Source organism: Callorhinus ursinus, unplaced genomic scaffold, assembly GCF_003265705.2.
Source record: "Callorhinus ursinus isolate GAN/ISIS: 27379988/994484 unplaced genomic scaffold, GSC_fseal_2.0 scaffold12, whole genome shotgun sequence".
In the NCBI taxonomy this organism is placed as follows: Eukaryota; Metazoa; Chordata; class Mammalia; order Carnivora; family Otariidae; genus Callorhinus; species Callorhinus ursinus.
The window spans coordinates 21390772-21397344 of NW_027397074.1; positions in this window are offsets into that span (position 1 = coordinate 21390772).

Consider the following 6573-nt stretch of genomic DNA (forward strand, 5'->3'; position numbering starts at 1 on the left):
GGTGGAAATTGAGACCACGCATGTGGGTAGTTGACTAGGGAGCCCCAATAAAGACTCTGGATACCAAGGCTTTGGTGAATTTCCCTGCTTGGCAATGCCCTATGCATACTGTCACACATCATTTCTGAGAGAAAGAGGAACATGTTGTCCATAATTCCATTGGGAGAGGGCAACTGGAAACTCCATCCTTGGAACTTTCCTGGACTCAGCTCTATGCATCACTTCCCTTGGCTGATTGTAATCTGTCTCTTTCAGCTGCAATGAACTGCAACTGTGAACATAACAGCTTTCTGTGCCTTCTGTGAATTCTTCTAGCAAATTACTGACTCTAAGAGTGGTCTTGGGTACCCCTGAACTTGTAATTGATATCAGAAGTGAAAGGAGTACTGTGGACTATGTCCTTCGAGTTTCTAAGATGTGGAAGCTGTGGGTCAGTGACATTTATAAAGGTCATGCAGCAAATTAGTGCAGCAAAACCACAACAAGAGTATCCGGTCTGTAGTCTCCTTATTTAGAGGCTTCTTCCTCTTCCTGTGCCTATTCCTGAGGCTTGTTGACATTTGTTGAGTTTATCTGACTTTGTCCCAAGGGCCTTGTACACACTAGCCTATTTTATCCTCAGAAGGACCCTATAAGATTCATACCAGCAATGCAGGCTGGCCAGGTCCAAGGACCCAGAGGTGGTTCCACAGGACGAGCCAAGAGGGTCCTTGGCTTCATGCAGGATAGAAATCAAACGTGAGCTGAGAGGAAGTGGGAGCAGAGTTTACGGACATTTACTGAAGAGAGAGAGCAGATATAGACAGAGCACATGAGAGTCTCAGAGAGGAAAGGAGAGAAAGTCTCATCTTTGCTTGGGGGTCTGGGGTTTTTATAGGATAGTGGTGCCCTCTCAAGCAACCAGGAACTGGTCCAAACAAGGATGAAGGCTCAGGGGGCCTCCACAATCACTCATGCCCTGGAGCCAGGGATTTTGGCATCAAGGTGACTGAAGTGAGTCGTCTTGGAAAACATACATGATGACCCCATCTGGTCACTCCTTAGATGTTATCGATTGGGCTGTAAGACTCCAGAGAAATCATTAACTCCTTCACCTTTACAAGGAAGACATTATCAGTACTCTAAACCATGTATAGGGTCAGGGTGCAGGACCTAGCAGGAATAGAAGCAGGAAAAGGAGCAAGAAAGCAGGGTTGGTTTGTTGTTTTTTTTGTTTTTGTTTTTTTAATGGGGTCCCTCAGTTTCCCTATCTCAGTAGGATTACACCCATTTTACAGCAACAAAACTGAGGTTTTGGAGAGCTTAGGTAAATTTCCCAGGGTCGTACAGGTTTTAAATGGTGAAACCAGGATTCCAAGCCAGAGACTCTGTTTCCGCTGGAATCTTACACTCTCATTGCTTAATATTGTTTCCTTGGATGTTGTACATTCCATTCTCTAGAGAAGCTGATTTTAATTTATTTCACAGGAAACCATCAGGTTATCTTGGGCATAGGTATGTAACAAAGACCTGCCTCATACACATCTTCTATATTCCCCTTAGTACATGGCATAGTTGACCCTTAACAAATAGAGGGTGAAAAAAATGCACGAGGATAAAAAATAAAGAGCATTGGGTTAGAATCTCATGTATCTTCCTGGTTTTCCACATTGTTGATGACACACTGGTTTTCTTTCTCTGCATCTTTTTCTTTTCTTGTTCCTCTCTCTCCCCCCACTTTCCTCTCCCCTTTCTCTTGCTTCCTCTAATTCTCGTCCCCCATCTCTATGATTTTTATTATTATTGGCAAAATCTGATTAGACTAACCTAAACCTCTTAATCGCTTAAAAAACTGAGTTAAGCCAAAATTGCAGCTGACTGGGGTATGTGGTTGGACTTTGCTTACATAGATTTTTGCCATAATACTTTCTCTAACAGTGTTTTCCTGCTATTTACTACACAATGGAACCCAAATTTTCCCTTTCCCCCCCCCCCCCAGGCATTTAGGGTAAGGATACCCAGAAAAGGAAATCTGAGAAGAAGCAATGGAAAAATAGGCACTGTAGAATTCCTGCCCGTATCTATAATGCTCTGAAGTCTAAAGTCAAAAAGACTGTTCTAAGCATCTAATTCATAATTCAGGCCACTTAAAGAATCAAAAGGAAATCTCCCTTTTGAAATGTGTTTAATTGAATTTCTTTTCCCAATCCTAATTCCAGAGTAGAGGTAAGGAGTTTCACCCATTTACTCACCAGTGGGAGGAAAAAAGATGTTTTCCTGCTCCTTGTGTATTCAATATTCTAGGAAAAGCTAGGTCGTTGGGATGAATAAACCAACAAGTATTAAATAAGTGTAACACTAATAGTGACTTCTACCTATTTGTATGGTCTTTTGACACTTCCTGGGCACCATCACATTATTTCATTTGATCCTGGGGAGAAAGCGTAGGTATTAAACCCCATGGGATATTGTGATCTATAAGTAAATATATATTTGGTCTTCCTCCCATTTCTGGCACAGAGCTCCTAAAACCCTTGGCACTTCCTACGTGAGGAGAGCAACAAAGGTGTCTGTTGTATGTGAATGAGGTGACTTTTGGAAAACACCTAACAATGGGGACTGGTTGACAGGAGAACCAACCATAGGAGTAGAGGATTGGAACTCTCAGTCCCACCCCCTGACCTGGGGGAGGGGAGAAGACAGGGACTAGAGTTCGAATCCATTGCCAAAGGCCAATGATTCAGTTGTGCCTATATAATGAAGCCTCCTTAAAAAATCAAAAGGAAGGACAGGGTTTGGAGAGCTTCTGGTTGGTGTGTGCCTCTCTTCCACCTGGGTGTACCTGAGTTATATCCTTTTATAATAAGCCAGTTATCTAGTAAGTAATGTTTCTCTGAGTTTTGTGAGCCTCTGCAGCGAATGAATCACACCCAAGGAGGAGGACATGGGAACTTCTGATTTATAGCCAGTCAGTCAGAAGCATAGGTAACAATCTGGACTTGCAGCCGGCATCTGAATGGGGCGGGGCGGGGGTGGGGGAGGGCGCAGTCCTGTAGCCCTGAGCCCTTAATCTGCAGGATCTGATGCCATCTCAGGTGGATAGTGTCAGGATTGAGCTGAATTCTGACACACCCAGCTGATGTCCAAGAATTGCCTGGTGTCGTGTGGGAACCCCCCCACAACACACACACCCCTCCAACACTGAAATGCCTCAGAACACGTAAAGACCTCATAACTTATTTTCAGCCCAGAGATGACAAGATTAAGTACCCCTGAGGTCAAGGAGTTTCCAAAGGTCATACATCTAAGTCAGGACTTCTGACTTTCCTTTGTTTAAATAAATATCCTCAGTTGGTGAGCTCTTTCTTCAAACACACATTTTTTTTAAACCAAGATCTCTTAACCTGTAGTATGCGTGAATATATGGGAATGAGTTTCAGGAGTCAGCTAACCTAAAATTCAATTTAATATGTTGTGTGTATATGCTCAACACCCTCCCCCCATGGTAAGGCAGTCTGTTTTATTTTTATTTTTTTAAGATTTTATTATTTATTTGAGAGAGGGAGACACAGAGGGAGAGGGGGAGGGAGAAGCAGACCCCCACTGAGCAGAGAGCCTAATGTGAGGCTAGATCCCAAGACCCTGGGACCATGACCTAAGCTGAAGGCAGACGTTTAACCGACTTTGCCACGTGGGCGCCCCAAGACAGTCTATTTTAATCTCAAAAGTGCCAATAAGTATCTTAAGAAGCAGAATGTCTACATAACCCATACGAAAGAGGTTGCTTTGGGCCTTTAGTCTAGAGCAGGTCCTGTCTCACTATATTGAGGACTTCCAGGAGATTTAGCCCCGTGTACTTTCCTCTGTGCCCTGTCTCCCTCCCATTCCCCAGTAGTCAAACTGACCCATATTCCCAGTTGTCTCCTTCCACTAGCTTTTCCTGTTATCCCAGTCAGTCCTAGAGACTGCTTCTTCTTCCACACATTTTCCTTCACGCCTTAAGGGGCCTCCACTACCCATAATCCTGACCACCACGTGATTGCCTTCACTTAATGTTTAAAGTTCAGGCTGCTCGATCCTCTCAAATGCAATTAGTTAACCTGCCATCCTTGCTTCTTCCTTGATGACATCAGAGACCTCGACTCCACCTGCCGACTTCTAAGACGATGACCCTCTTCATACTTCAAACTTAGAATTTCTCATCTCCTTCACCCAAGTGATTACAACGCCGGCTTTGTACATCCCACTATTCCATTATACTGTGCTACTTTCATGCATTAAAGTACTAGTATTTTTGTTGGCATATCACCCATTTGAGATATAAATAATTTCTATCTGGAGCTATGCCCAGACAGTATTAAAAACGTGAACAAAATGATGGTGAACTTTTTACTTTTTTATTTGTGTGGTGTTGTTTTGATTTGTGGCTCTTGAATGAAGAGTAAGTTGCATATCTTTTCTTCTCTTTTCTGCGTTTTGGCGGCGAGTTTTTTTAATGTAAAACCAATCCAAGGGGTAAGAGGTCTAGATTATGGTTGCTCTTAGGCGTAAAATGTGACTGCAGGCAAACAGGAGGCTGGTGATGTTTTTGGGGTGGGGTGAGTGAGGTCCTTCCTTGCACACTTATGTTCACTTTGTGAAATATTTCTTTGTGCTGTATTCTCTGAGGAGATATGCACTGTTTGCGATCACAGAAAATATTCTGAGGTCCTGTCTCCCCTTTGAAGCCATCTAAAAGATAATGTTCTGGTTTTAATTCGGACTCCCCAGGTTACCAATGAATTGCGAATCTTAGGTTTTAATCATTTGTAATTCTCCCAAAGCCAGTTTGTCCGGCACTTTCTGGGATCCATAGAAGGATCTTAAAAATCGTGAGCCGGGGGAGGGACAACAGGGCGATCAGGAGGGTGTGCGGTAGGGGGCTGTGGGAGTAGAAGAGAGCAATGGAGGGTGGGAGGTCCCTACCTCATCCAATTCCCAGGCCGGCCCTGCAGGCTGATTACTGATGCACTTCACTCTCCTCCTCTTCTTATTGGAAGCCTGGTAAATTGTCAGGGGCCGGACCCCTGGTGCTCTTAGATGATTTATTTAAACCAGGATTTTTTTTTCATCAGTCATCTGAGCCAGGAGGTCAAAGGCACCTCAGGCCTGGACCCTGACCCTCTTCCAGGGAGAGCATCACCTCCGGCGGAATATAGAATCTGATGACAACCGCATCCTGCTGTGTGATAAATCACCGACTTAGATATCAAAATACCAGCATTGTCCTCGTGCCTCTGTGTTGCAGGGGCCACTCTGTTGCTATTCCCTTCTTTTCCCCTTTACCTCTGCCAGCAAGTGGTTTACCTGAAAACGCGTTCATCTTCAATCCCAAGCTGGTGAGCGCTCGGGGACTTCGTTTCTCCGTCTCCTTTACAGAAGCCCGGAGGCTTGTCCACATCCTCCTTTCGTAGTCCCTTTACTTTCCCCCGTTTTCCCCGACAGTCCGAGTTTCGCTGCTCCCTCCAACCTGGCCCAGGCAGCCAGCCACTTTCACCCCACTCTTGTATCACTCCAATGTCAGGTGATTTCACGCCATCCTTGAAGAGCTTGACAGGACTCCCTCAGCTCGCCCGTGGCAAGTCCCGCAGGAAGCCAGGGCCCATGGATGTGAATTCCTGAGGCTTACCTTCTCAAGGTCACCTCTGGTTCTGAATCCCACCCCACTCCTCCTCCCCAGCCCCCTTGCATTTCACCTCCAGCCCCTGCGCGCTGCTCTGAGTCTTTTCTTCGTCTCCCCACGACCGTTCTCACAAGGTAGTTTTGTGCGTAGCAAATACCACTGACGACTTAAGGGAAGAGGAATTTACAAGGTAAGAGAGAAAAACGACCTCGAGTTGAACGTCTGCTGTCTCTGGTACCATCTTCCTGCCATCCTTCTTGGCAAGCCTCGCTATCCAGTCCTTCTGCGTGTCTCCTCCGTATCCCCTGTTTTCTGCTCTCTCTCACCTCCAAATTCCAGTTAATTTCTAGTGAAAATCCCTCTCTCCACCATCATCGTCTGAAGTTTCTTCTGCTTTCAGGCCGTTGACGACGTAGGGAGAAAACTGGCTAACCTTGGCTAGGCCCTTTGCTGCCCTGGAAGTCTGTTACTTGTCATTTGAATTCTGCACCATATCAGTCACCAACTCTCTGTCTTCTCCTCAGGAGTCCAGCCTTGCTTCTGCCTGCTAGCTTGCCAGCCGCTGTCCTACCCTCTTCCTCCGGAGAAAATTTTCAGAGCATCATGTGTACACTCTCCTGCTTTTCCTCATTCCTGTGGGAAAAGGTCTCCAACATTCGTCTTTCTTTCTTGGTCTCTCTGTTTTCTGATGGACAAGCAAGCATTTTCCTTTTGTGTTGCAAGGCCTATCTTTTTGAGCTCTTATGTCCCTGGATCTCCTGGGACTTGAGTCTCTCAGTCATGCTGTCTCCCTTAGATTTTCTAATTCTCACCCTCAGCGAGCTTCCTCTTTTCTGCCTAAAAATGTAACTTGCCCCCTCCACCCTAATCAGTGATAACCACAACAATTATAATAAAACAAACAGAGAAACTTTCCCATGTTCTGCTTCCTG